Here is a 13,977-nt window from a genome sequence, read left to right as displayed (position 1 = left end):
GAACTGCAAGGGAAGCCAAAGTGCCCAGATCTAAAAACAGAGGTGGCTTTGTGGTTAAAAGCACTGGCTGCTCTTCCAGAGGACCCATGTTCAATTCCCAGCACCCCCCACAGCAACTCACAACTGTCTGTAATTCCAGTCCCAGGGGACCAATACCCTCATGCAGACATACATCAGTCAAAACACTAATTCACATAAAATAAAAATTTTTATTTTTCTCAGCCAGTTCTTTTATCGGCAGGCTGCATTTCAAGTCACAAAGAAAAGATCAATTATTTTATTAATAAAATAAAAATTTTAATTAAAAAAAACTCAGTGTGAGCTTTAGGCCCAGCATGGTGACTGGTATTCAAATCACCTCACACACACAAGGATTAAGTCCTGGGGAAAATGAACCTCAAGTCCAGAGCAGCAAGGCTAGGGAGGTTGTAGCAGTCACAGGGAATTTTGGTGAACACCAGGAAAGTCAAGGAGAAAGGCTACCCCGTGCCCCACGGAGCCAGCCCATGCTTCTGAGCCTGCAGTTCTGCAGACAACTTTGCAAGAGCTGTGCCAGGCATGTGGGCCGTGCCAGCAGAGAGTGTCTGGTCTCTGATTCTCAGCATTAGCGCAGACCTCCGGGGCCAGCACGTCTTTACCAGGACAGCAAGTCCTGCCAGTGCCTAGATCTCCCTAGAAGAAAAGAGTAGCAAGTGCTGTGAGTCAGAAGAGGAAGAGGGTTTGCAAGGCTCAGCCTGGGGAGCCCAGCGATTGCTTGGGAGAGATTTGAGAAGGATGATGGGGTGCGGGGGAGGGGGAGAGGCGGGGCTTCTGAAAAGACACAGCCAGAGATAGCTGTTTCGATGCTACTATGGTTCTTATTTTTCACTTCAGGCTAGTGTCTGCAGATGATAGACCTGTCTCCTAAGAGGCAGATTCACTGGAAGCCGGGGAAGGTGAGGCAATCAGGACCAGGCACCTCCCCCTCTTTGTGCCTGCACCTAGCCCAAGTTCCCTCTCTGCTGCTGTGTATTGTGTTTGCAGGATGCAGAGGCATGACTAAGCTGATTTGTATTCTGCCAGCCAAGGGAAAATATAATTAACAGGGCAGCAGCGAGGCTCTCTACAAAGCCCATGGGAAAGTCCCAGAAGGAAAGGACCCGCGCCGTGCAAACCCGGGATCGCAAAAGACTGGAAAGGCCACTCTGCTGTAATCCCACGGGGGTCTCCTCGCCAATGCCCACAATCAACAAAGGGAAAATAACATGAACCCTTGCCTACCAGGCGTTAAGAAGGAGCTGCCACTCTTAGAACTGAGTGTGGGAAACCTCGCAGACCTCAGTGAGGGTTTTCTGGCCTCCTGCTGCCCTAGCCTGCCAATTATGATTCACACCTTCATTCCGGGCAACAGATCAATTGACACAGCAACCCTGATACACCTTCCAGCAGAGACGAGACCCTTCCCTGAATCTAGGAAGAAGCAAGACTAACCGTGGCTATACATACACTGGGCTTATAATTAGGCGTCAAGAGGCCCAAGAGAGGAATTGGGAGGCCAGGGGACTTGCATTAGCCTGCTCTCAGCTAATCACCTTTCTTCCAAAGCAAACGAAGAAATCTGTCCGTTGATGCATTTAATTAGCCCTTTATTTTAACCTCTGGTGGCTCCTATCCCCAGTGAAAAACTATTTGCCAAGCTTTCCTGATTTTTTTTTTTTGATTTAACTTTTAGCCTTTTTGGTACCTTTTCTGAAGCTTTCAACTTTTTTTCCCCCCAATTTTTATTTTTCATGACTTTAACAAATTAGTGCCCGGCTTCCCCTACCTTGAGACTCTGGATCTTTCATGCATCTTCCCGGAATAAGATGAAATAAAAGTCTTGGGCAGCTGCTTACCCGTCTCCCACCCCTCTTCTGCTTAGGTATTGATATCTGCCGCCTTCCCGCACTAACAACCGTGTGTGGCCAGCATCACTGCCTCCCCAGGCAAATACCTACCTTTTATCGTGAGACTAGATTCTCCGTCATTCACTCTTTGAAACTTAGAGCATACCAACGTCGGTTTCAATCCGGAATCAGAACTGCTCTGTGCCGAAGATCTGAGGTTAGAGTTCCGTGAATATAGACACAGTTTTATGAAAGGTAATAGTTTAGTGTTGGTCTTTAACAAAATGGAGATGTTATCGAAACAATATGATGCAGCTAAGTCAGTTTGCAAGAGGACAGAGACAGACTGACGTTCTAATTGGTAAGTGGTGGGGACGGTTCTGTGTTCTGTTCTACTTTTTTAGTAAAAGGTGGGTGAAAAATTTATACAATCTAATCAGAAACTAGAGTGTGGTGACTTTTTATTAATAAAGGGTCAGTCGCTTTTAAGAAAAGATTATCCAGTGGGAAATCACCATGTACTATTGAGTCTAATTCACACTTTGTGTTTGGTACTGAAGAAGAAAAGATAAAGCTGGGTTGTAGCTCAGTCGATGAGGTGCTTGCCTGGTGGGCATGAAACCATAGGTTAGATAGCCAGTAACTAGTGACTGTGTGCCTATAAGCCCAGCATTTGAGAGGCCAGGCCAGGAAGATCAAAAAGGTTATCCTCTTATACAGCAGGTTGGAGGCCAGCCTGGGATACATAAGACACTGAAGAGAGAGAGAGAGAGAGAGAGAGAGAGAGAGAGAGAGAGAGAGAGAGAGAGAGAGAGAGAGAGAGAGAGAGAGAGAGGAGAAGGAAAGAAATGAGTCAGAAGCAGTAAGCATATTCTAAAGCAAGTATCAAGTCATTTAAATAAGCCCAGAAATGAGAAAATTCAGGCAAATTGTCTGTTATCCCCTAGTCTGGTGCTATCATTAAAGGCTTTGTTGTCAGTGAAGCTGTACGCAAAACAGTTCCAGTCATGTCCCTGAGGAACACTTAAAACGTTATTGGCTTGACCATAAAATTTCATCATTGCATTAGGAAATCAGTCTCTCCTGTGTTTCCAAATACAAAACGCTCAGGTTTGTCATTAAAATTCTACCAGTGACAAGAGAAAGCTGTGAGGTTTACCTTTGCTCATCCTTTGCTGAAATAGCTGTGTCTGTGAACAGTGACGTTCTGGGTAGTCATTTCACCCCTCTGAGCATCAGGCACTCCCCAGGAAGAAAGGATACCAATCTCTCCCCTCCCTCAGAGGTGGTTGTAAGGTCAAATGAGGCAGCACCTGTGTGAGCACCTAGCTGAGTATTACTCATTCACTCATTTGAGAAATGTTGACTGGCCGGATGTGGTGCCCAGGCGTCACGGACAGGAGAGTTGCTGCAAGCAACACAGAGGTTCTTTGATGTTTGCCCTCGTTCTTCTCTAACACTGGAACCTGAGAAATTCACCAAACCTGTCTAGGTTCCTGATGGACACTCTCCCTGTACTCTAACCCTCAAGCTTCTAAAGGGTTTGACTGGAGCCTCCGGGAAAGCTCACAAATCCAAGTGGTTTCCTCTAACTCTGAGCACCTGCTAGTCTTCAGATGTATCAAGTCACTCCCCTCCGCACCTACAGAATGTTTCTCTCCTGGGGAACTGTGTCTACTGGCTCTGGGTTACATAGGCCCCAAGCCCACATCTCCAGCTCTGGCCCTGGGCAGCTGTACATAGAACCAGATAAAAACAGTCCCCGCGACAGTCCTGGACACCCTGGACGTGGAGTGAAACCCATGTGAAGATCAGGCGTGGCAGGCTGCTCGTGCGGAGGACCTGAATTCAGTTCCTTGCACACATTCTGCCCATGACTCTAGCTCTGGAGACTCTGACACCCTCTTCTGGAGTCTTCTGTGTACAGGGCCCGTACCTACACAGATGCACAAGTAACGTCCAGTAAATCTCTGTTCAGAGGCCTTTACTAACGTCCTCTGTTTGGTTGACACACGTCAGACAGTGTGTCCCTCTGCTGCTCTGCCTAAGACCTACCGTTCTTTGTCCGTTTCTCCTTCCTCTACAGCTCAGCTGCAGGTCTCTCTCTCTCCTGCATGGAAATCCCTCCCGCCACTCTGGAAACCTGAGTAGACTCGGGCTAGGCGTGTTGCTAGGCAGCTCTTGGCCTGAAACCGTGCAGTCTGTGCTAGACGCTTGACCTCGCACATGCGTTCTCATGACTTTCCAGGCTTGGGCCTATGGGTTCCCGCTGGTGAACGAGCTGTAACCACAGTGTCTGCAGAACCTCCTAAATTGACGGGGAAAGTGGGAAAGCTGGTTGCAGGGACAAATAAATAAATAAATAAATAAATAAATAAATAAATAAATAAATCCTTCAACATGATTCATCTAGTCTTTAGGGAGGAGGCTTTATCATAGCTTTTACATTTACAGGCCAAAAATAAATCACCTTTTGGGATACAACTGAATACATTTTTACAAATCTATATACTAGTGTAATCAATATGTAAAACAAACTAATCACACGCACCCCCAAGTTTCCCTTATACCTTTGTAGCCAACCCCTGTCCCCACTAGTTCCCTGGGAACCCTGAGAGACACTGTCCCTATAGGTGTGACCTTTCCAAAGCATTATACCCTGGCATATCACAGCCTGACCTGACTTTGGGCTACAAGACTGCTCAGTGGGTAAAGGCGCTGGCTGCCCAGCCTCATGATCTGAGTCCCAGCTCCAAGACCCACATGATGGAGGAGAGAGAAGACTCTAGAGAGTTGTCCTTTGACCTCCATGCCCCCCAGCCCCTGCATGACACCACACACACATACACACATACACACACCACACACACACCACACACACACACATACACACATACACACATCACACACACATACACACACATACACACATACACACACAGATACACACACACCACACACACCACACACACACATACACACATACACACACACACCACCCACACACACATACACACATACACACACACAGATACACACACACCACCCACACACACAACACACATACCACACATACACACACACACATACACATACACACAACACACATACCACACATACACACACACAAATACACACACACACCACACACACACACACATACACACACACCACACACACATACACACACCACACACACATACACACACACATACACCACACACACATACACACACCACACATACACACACATACACACACACCACACACACATACACACACACACATACACACACCACACACACATACACACATACACACACATCACACACACACAACACACATACCACACATACACACACACACACAAATACACACACACACCACACATACACACACACACCACACACACACATCACACACACAACACACATACCACACATACACACAAATACACACACATACACACACCACACACACACACATACACACACACCCCACACACATACACAAATACACACACCACACACACATACACACACCACACATACACATACACACACAAGAAAAATGAAAACAAGGGTCAGGTGTGGTGGTGGTACCCACCTTTAATCCCAGCAACCTAACAGTAGAGAAGCAGAGGCAGGGGGATCTCTGTGAATTTGATGCCAGTCTGGTCTACATGTAGAGTTCCAGGACACTCAGGGCTACCTAGCGAGACCCTGTCTCGAGATAAAATAATAAAAGGATGAGACCCTTCCTAAGTGGGGGCGGGGACAGAAGCAGCCTTTCCATAGGTAGTTGGGTGGATAGTCACCCCTGCTGGAAGAATGAGGGGAGCCGGAGCTCACTCTAAGCGCAAGAGCAGCAGATACTGAGTTTTCTGCCTCATTTCAGTGTCCAAAATGTCCACTCAGAAACAGTCCCTCGGCGAGGCCTCTGTGTGTTATTCCCCACCTGCAGAATCAGCGGAGCCTCCCTTTCCTTACCGACCCCACTATTAACACCACCCACAGCAAGACTAGACTAGACCTCTGTCTTCATAGAAATGAACTGAGAACTGAGTTTCTCCCCCAAAGCCCAGATCCTCCCTGATCTCCCTGTCAGAGCACGCACGGGAGCAGGTGTTCAAATGCCCAAAGAGCCATGCCTACTGCTGTGCTGCGTGTCTCACCAGGGTGAGAAAGCAATGAGTAACGTCGTATGAAAAAAAAAAAAATCATCTTTACACAACTCCAGTCCGTGTCTTAGGCCTCTCCTTGGGTAATGTGTGGTGGCGGCAGCTCTTCTGTCAGATCCGCTACCAGTGATCCAGAAATCCAGTCCGTGTTTTCCATCCTTCCCTCACCTGCCTTTCAGTAGCTCGGAGTTTGATCTCACCAGCGGTGGGAGCAGCAGGCAGGAAATTCCAGCATCTGGCGACAAAGGGACTGTATTAGGGGCGGCTGAAGCGTGACTGCCAGTGGGAAATCCACCTGCATCACCACAAGGCGAGGGCACATCTGGAGAGCAAGCTGGAGAGGAGGAGGCAAGTAACGGTCAACTGGTGGGCTCCTGCTCGGAGACTCCGAGTCGCTACCTCCGCGTATTAAACCGTGCTCTCCCGAAGTCCAGGCTGAGAGGCTGCGACAGCATGGCTGGGCTTGAACCGCTCTGCAAAGCAATGGTTTTGGTTAAGAGATGTCTCGCTTGTAGCTAGAGTGGTCTCAGCAATTCCTTGGGGGAGCAGAAATGCCACGAGACCGTGTCACTCAGAGTGTTTGGGTCTGCGTTAGCAGCACCAATAGTTCCACCCTGAAGGGAAAACGTGCTGGGGTACTGCTCCCCAGGTTGCCAAGGGTGGTGTACATGCGTGTGTGTGTGTGTGTGTGTGTGTGTGTGTGCTAGAGCAAGCGTGTGAAAGCTGACAGCTACACAGTGTGGATTGCTCGATGCCTTGGGATTTTGTTCACATTTGTTTAAAGCTAAGGGCTTCCTTTTAATTTAGAAGAAATTAGTCTGTTGTTGTAGTAAGGATGCTGATGATGATGATAATGATAATAATAATAGTAAGTTCTTTCTATGAGCTTAGAAACACGCCTATACACGCCAAACTGAAAAGTACCACCAGAAGGAAGCATGCGTTTACATTCCTGCAAAATACAATAACCCCTAAATAAAACCATAGAACTAATCTCTTGAAGAAATACAAAGCATGTAGGTTCCTACAGTCGTTGTCTTCGTGTAATTGGTTCTGTTTATTTCGACTCTTTCTATGGGAGTTGGTATTTTTCCCCCCACTTTGAAAACTTGGCCACTAGTTGGTTATTCCTGGAGATGGTTTGAATCCTCACCCTCACATTTGCAGAAAACTCTCAGGATTTGTTTCTCTCAACCCCGACTGACAGCTGGTAGAACATTGGTGCAACGGATTCCCTGAATTGACTTCAGCATTTTCTTTACATGATACCTCATCATCATTAGCACTTACAAGTTCATAGCTTTCTGTATCGGTGTGGTGTGGCCTTACCCCAGTGCTCTTCGATTTACGTCACTGAAGTCTGAAAAGGGAGCCCTTCTTTTGAATGGGAATCAGGAAAACCTAGAACTCCTTCGGTTATCTGCGGCGGTGGGGGAGGGTTCTTCTCCTGACAGCTGGTGTGACAGGGTGGGCTTACCTGGGGGCAGGAGGAGCAAGAGGATAGGAAGTGTGAGGAACTCCCTCTGTGCACACACAGCTTAGCTCTTTGCAGAAACAAGAGAGTGATAACATCCCATCACAAGGGGAGAAGCCTGGTGCCCCTCGGAGCCATCAAGTTCATGTCATTGATGGGCACCCTACACACACACACACACACACACACACACACATGAGCACGCACGCACGGTCATTCCTTCCATGTTCGCCTGCCAGGCTAGGCTGAGTCTTGACCCACAGTTAATTCTGCCACGCCCCCTGACTCGTACCCAGAAGAAATCATCAGGTGGATGATCAGGGCAGGGAGGAACACAGACAGATCTTGGGGAAAGGCGCCTATGCCTCTGCTCTTTCTGACTCTGTCCCGGTAGTGTCCAGATGACACCTGCTCAGCATAACAAGTGTTCGCAGGTTCAACACCTTAGCCCTGCTCAAGGTGGGGAGGCTCGAGTTTGAAGTCAGTATCTGTGCTATGTGGCCAAGGCCCGCAACAGTATGTGTGAACCCCACAGCTACTGAAAAGTCAGTGAGAGAACTGATAATAGCAACCAGTTCTCAAAGTCATTTGTTCACCATTGGCTTTCCTAAAGATCCTGGCGCTATTTTCCTCATGGAACCTCACTACATTTTAAGATTTATCTAATGTTACCCACATCCCACAAATCAGGAAACTTAAGTCACAGCACCTTTAGGTGGGGAAAGGTGAACCCGTTTCCTAGGACATGGTCCATAATGTCCTGGCTTTTACATTCTCAGGACTTCCAGATTCAAGATAATTTGGCATAAAAATGTGTGGCCTTGGTGTTCTCACTAGTAAAAAGACGTGCCATAGCCTAGGCTTGCGAAATAAGGGACATGAGAAAGCTCTCTATACTGCCGGTGACTACCCTTGCCTCCAGGACTATATATATACTCTGTGTGCTGCTCAGTCTTTAGGTGAGGCAGTGAGGAGTCCAACTGTAGCAAATAGGAAAAGACAAAAGCAGAGTGGATACCTTGCTGCTACAGAAAGGCAATCTCTTTTGTTCTGGGAACTTCGAAGTGATGCTTCATGGGACTCGGGATTATAAGGAATAATTGAGCGATGCATGTCAAAGAGAACAGGGCTTTGGGTTTTAGTTTCTTTCTTCTTGCCTGGGGAATGGACCAATGGGAAAAACACTTCCTTCATAATCTTGAGGGCCCTGGTTGGAATCTCCAGAACCCACATAAGCCCGATGCAGTAGCACATGGCTATAATCTAAGAGTCAGAGACAGAAGCACACAAGAGATCCTGTCTCAAGGAAGGTGGAAGTCAGGGACCAAGACCTGAGACTATCCTCTGACCTCCTTCACACATATGAAAGCGTGCTCACATGTGCACGTGTGCACATGCATACGCATACATCCCATGCATAAACTTACATACACACAAAGATATAATGAATTTTCTTGCTGTTGGGATCTACCAGGTCCCAGGCTATGTACACAGAAAGACACTGACCTCTATGGAGGGGCTTTTCCAATGGTCCTAACACTGCGCTGGTACAGGTTCATTGTGTTTTCTAATCTGACCCTGCCTCCCCACTAGCTTTCCAACAGAACAAGCATAAAATGTTTATCCTTAATTAAAACCCTTGGGCTTTTTGACATTTTGAAAATTCTGAAAACTGGCCTCCTGTTTCTTTCTGTATAGTCCAAAGTATTAATCTGAGAGTGACCAGCTCGCCAGAGGCCAATACATCTCAGATTTTTTTAAAATTCCTTAATATTTAGTTAGTTATGGAAGGCTACCTGAGGGGCTGAGATGAAATGATTTCTTGAGGTTTGAACCCAACTCACTCAAGACCAGCCTAGACATCACAAAGAAAATCTATATTAGTCAATGTTTTCCCTAACTAATTCTAATGTACACAAGTGTTCTTTCTGTTAATTCTTGCTAAGGAACCGATATGTAAGCTTGGAGGACTTGATATGCAGTCCATTGTCCATTTTCATTCTAAATCTTTATCCATCTGTACAACCATGTACAAGTAGTTCAATGATAGCATTCCTTATTACAAATAATCATTGTCGAAATGCACTTTTGAAGTATGTGTATGTGTGTCCATGCATGCAGGGAGGCCAGAAGAGGGCCTTAAATTAATTGGAGCTGGAATTACAGGTGTTTATGAACTTCCCAGTACAGGTGCTGGGATCAGAACTTGGGTCCTCTGATAAAACAGTAAGTGCTCTTAACAACTGAGCCCCCATTTCCAGGCCAGGAAAATGCAATTATTCTCCCATTTCCGTCTTTCACCCATTTGGAACAGCAGTCACTGGACAAGAACTAAATGAAAACTCATTCCAGGTCGTGAGAGACACAAATACTGCAGAGAGTGTTGTATAATGGTACAATAAGGAGAAAGGGGAGATTTTAAATTTCTTTAGGCATTTTTAGAAACAAAAACCATTTCAATTAAAATGGTTATCCTGCGCCTCTCCAGGGAAATCTGTTCAGAGGACACTGGCCTAAGTTACAAGGAGAAAAAAATGCCTTGAAATAAGGAAAATCCAAAGGAGATGGTGGGGCGAGAGAGTAAACATTGCATCATGTGAAAATTCCTACAAAATAAAGGTTTCTGCTGGCTGAGTCTTCCCTACTTGAGAACCTGCAGGGACTGATTCTGCCTGGGCTGTCCAGTAATGTCTCTGAAGGTCTGGCTCTGTAGCATTGACCAACCGTCCACCATTGAGTACCAGTTTCCCAAGCTTTTTCCTCACCCAGCTCTCTACCAAATGCTTTGCAGAGTAACTACATGGAGTTCTCCATGTCCTACCATGCGCCATGTTTGTCTGTCTGTGTCCAGGGGTCTTACTGTGGTTGGACCAGCAGCTTCGACCTCTGCATGATCTGTGCACTCCCTGCTGGTGTCATGAAGCCTCTCTGGCTCCGGTTTGTTTCTGTTTCTGTCCATGTGATTGGAATACGTCCCAATGCCAAGTTCCTCATCCTCTGCACATCGATTGAACCATACTGATTTCTGTCATTTCCTTGTTGCATTGCTTCTGTCTCCTCCATTTCAAGTATTTCCTTCTTTTGTCATAGTTGATCCATAAGTCACTGATACCTTAACACAATCACAAGAATCTCTTCCCCTGGATTTAGACAAATCCTACCGCAGAATGCTAAAGGCATTTGTAGATGAAATGAGTAGATGGCCTAAGGGAAGCTTCACAGATCTCAGAAAGTGCTGAAAATAGAGATGATGAAATTCCAGCTCCCCAAAGTATCTTCTTATGGGGCCGTGGAGATGGCTCAGCAGTTAAGAATACTTCATCTTGCAGAGGACCTAGGTTCAGTTCCCAGCACCCACGTGATGGTTTACAAACCATCTGTAACTCCAGTTCTGGATAATTCAATGCCCTCTTCCAGCCTCCGTGGGCACCAGGCACACACGCGGTACACAGACTTACATGCAGGCAAAACACATGAACATATAAAATAAATATTTTTTTCATTTAGAAGCAATACTTTTTAAATAGTAGCCAGAAAGTATAAACCAGTGGAGTGTGGATTACATTACTAAGCAGACAATTAGGGCTTTGGGGAGAATCATATGGTTTGTACATCCCAAGATGAGTTCCTCAGAATCAAGTCATCCCAAGTGAACTGTTTCTTAGGCGTAGATTCCAAGATTAGTGAGAAGAGAAGCCTTGAACCTGGACATTTGTGACTCTACACTGCAACTAATTATTGTGGTTGTAGTTTATGTTCCAGAAGAAGCTCGAAATGGGCCGTAGACAATTTAGTTGATCAGAATCTAATTATATCCCTATGCCTAGAAGGGCAGCGGAGTCACAAGACAACATCACACACCCTGGTCCAATAGGCCAGACATCGGCTTCTTGATTTCAGCAATGTATCAGAAACACCTTGCTACAATGTGTGTTCTCCATTCATTCAACATTTTTTTTTAATGTGCTAGGTGTGCTACTCATTGTATTGGCTCTTAACCAATGTGAAGCAAATTCTGAGTTAGCTGACAGTAAGAACAAAAGTCAAACTTTGCTTTGACAGGTCAGGAAGTCCATTGATTGTTACTGAGTCACAGTCTCTAGGGATCTACTGTCTCTACCCTCCCTTACCACTCTGGTCTGTTCCAAGAACCCTTCCCTGGCCAGCTGTCGGCAATGCAGCCTGCCAGGTGCCTTCTCTTCCCTTGAGTTGCTTTAGTTTTCTTTACTGCGCCTTTCCGCCTGCAGAGATCTTACTCATGGAGATTCCACGGCGTGAACTATTGCCTGTCTCATCCTGGGATGTAGTGTGGATAACCCAACAAGACAGGGCATTTCACAGGGCTGGGTCCTTTAATCCCTTGCTGTTCAATATGTTCATGGCTGACAGCTGATGACCTTCTGCTAATCAAATTTCCAGATGATGGAGAGTCAGGAAGAACGGGGACATGGCCAATAAGAAAATCCGGCTGTGTACCGTTGTAGCATATGGGAAAGTACTCTGGTAGTCTGGAAATTAGAATTAAATGTGAGCTATCATCATTGCGTTAAGTGGCTTTAAGTCTGAGCCAAACCAATTGAATATAAGCTTGTTCATTTACACTCAAAATCAATTGTACAAGTTGAAGAAGAAGGCCTGAGCTCTGTCCACACAGGGTCAGAGTCAGAAGTCAGAAACCCTGGGGCTGTCATGCTAAGCTGACAGTGGGCATCCTTGGGTTATCATCAATTAGAGGTGATAACACACTGTGAGATGGGTTGAACCCTGCAATCCCAGAAGGAGGACTGAGGAGAGCAATACCAGAAAACAGCAGCAGGAACTAAGGAGCAGCCTGAAGGCAAGGGGCCTTAGGAAACGAGGTGGGGGTGGGTCACTATTGACTGTCTTTAATTGTGTCTGTAGGGCGGAGCTTCTGTGTGTCTTGGGACTGGAGGTAGGGCCAGGGGATGAAGCAGATTTTTAATAAGGATGCTGTGGCTAAGAAGGATTGGAGCCCAGTGTTAGCGCTCAGTGATCCAGAGCACTTGGGCAAGCCTCCAGCTCAGTCAGTTACTAACAAGATTTAAAGACAGGCTGGATGGCCAAGAGGCCTCCGAAGTAAGCTAGAAGGGGCGTCGTGGCTATGGGGGAGGCTGAACCAACCCGTCTCTGTGGATCCAGCTCTGACAATACCAGTCTGCTTTAAAAATCAATGTTTTCATTCCATTCAGATTGATCTTCTCTCTACTCCACCTGACAACTGACTGAAACGGGACTTAGCCTGCTTAGCAACCTCTGTGTGAGGTCTGCTGGGCCCTCGGGTCTCTCTGGCTACTGTTCACTGGGTGATTCCCCTCCCCTGGTCCCTCTGAAATGTTTCACCTTTCTCTGTCAGCCTGCCACTGAGTATACCAGCCTTGGCCTCTAAAAATCTGGAATTTTTGTTTTTGCTCTGCCTCGTGACAATAGCTGGATATTCCTTGGCCACAGATCCAATAGGACTTGAGTGTGTTCAGGATTCTGAGTGTCCAGTGACCACATCCGACTTCAAAATTTTAAAGAGCAACTCAGCACTGCAACTTTGGTGTTTGAGATGCCTTCATACTCATTTCTACATGTCAAAATTTAACTTTTTAAGAATATATGGGAATTCTTTTTCCTTCTATGTATATGAGTAAAAAAACAAAAAGTTTGAGGTTACTTATAGCCCATAAGATTTGCAAGTGAGATACATTTTTAGGATGAAATCCTAGCTCCCAGGGGAATGGTTCTCCACTTTCTTTTTCTTTTTTTTTCTTATTGTTAACACATTTCTGTTATTCAAAACAATATTCAAATTTAAACATATTTAAATATATTTTGATCATATACCCCTCTGCAAAAAAAACATCCTTCTTATTTTCTCCCCTTTCCTACCTACCCAACCTTAAGTTCTTTCTAAAACAATCAAACCAAAATCCTAATATAACAACAAAGTCCCCAAAACCAAGAAAACAACATAAAATACCAAAAAGGAAAAAAAAAACACCAAAATGTAACCAAATAAAAGTACACAAAAAACTGTGGAGTCCAATATATGTTGATCCTCCTGAACACAAGGCCTATCCTGGAGTGGTTGATATTCCCAGAGTCACTCCACTGGAGAAAACAGATTTTTCCTCCCCCAGCAAGCGTGAGTGACAATTCAGTTAAACCCGATCATCCTACACGTCCCAGGAGTCACGGAAGCTGGCTGAATCTGAAGCATTCCACCTAGTTTCTCTCCCAAATACAGCAAAGAGAAAAATTAGTCACCCAAGACACAGTGGTAGAAAACCACCATCATGGGACCCTCAGTCGAAAGCAGATGAGAACTGACCCCAGGCAGCCTCGCCCAGGCTACCTGAAGGTAATGTATGTTACTTTTTTTTTTTAGCCACTGTGACCAAATACTTGGCAGAGAGCAGCTGAAGGGGAAGGGATTCATTGTGACCCATGGT

The 13,977-nt window shown here is 45.8% G+C and overlaps 1 protein-coding gene and 1 long non-coding RNA gene across 3 annotated transcripts in view; one reads left to right on the top strand and one right to left on the bottom strand.

Moving 5' to 3' along the window:
* Cntnap2 (contactin associated protein 2) overlaps window positions 1–13,977 on the top strand; it is a 2,029,549-nt gene that overhangs the window by 1,960,078 nt on the left and 55,494 nt on the right. The window lies entirely within an intron of this gene.
* Window positions 236–4,045, bottom strand: LOC110339597. Of its 2 annotated transcripts, none has more exons than XR_005875056.1 (3): window positions 3,921–4,045; window positions 1,977–2,077; window positions 236–672 (listed from the first exon to the last, which is right to left on the bottom strand). It is a non-coding gene; the product is annotated as an uncharacterized LOC110339597 (long non-coding RNA). The 2 variants fall into 2 exon arrangements; XR_002381640.2 differs by lacking the exon at window positions 3,921–4,045 and adding an exon at window positions 3,025–3,874.

This window comes from Mesocricetus auratus, unplaced genomic scaffold (assembly GCF_017639785.1).
Source record: "Mesocricetus auratus isolate SY011 unplaced genomic scaffold, BCM_Maur_2.0 Super-Scaffold_100694, whole genome shotgun sequence".
NCBI classification, from domain to species: domain Eukaryota; kingdom Metazoa; phylum Chordata; class Mammalia; order Rodentia; family Cricetidae; genus Mesocricetus; species Mesocricetus auratus.
The sequence above is the reverse complement of the archived record's forward strand: the minus strand, read 5'-3'. Positions and strand labels throughout refer to the sequence as shown.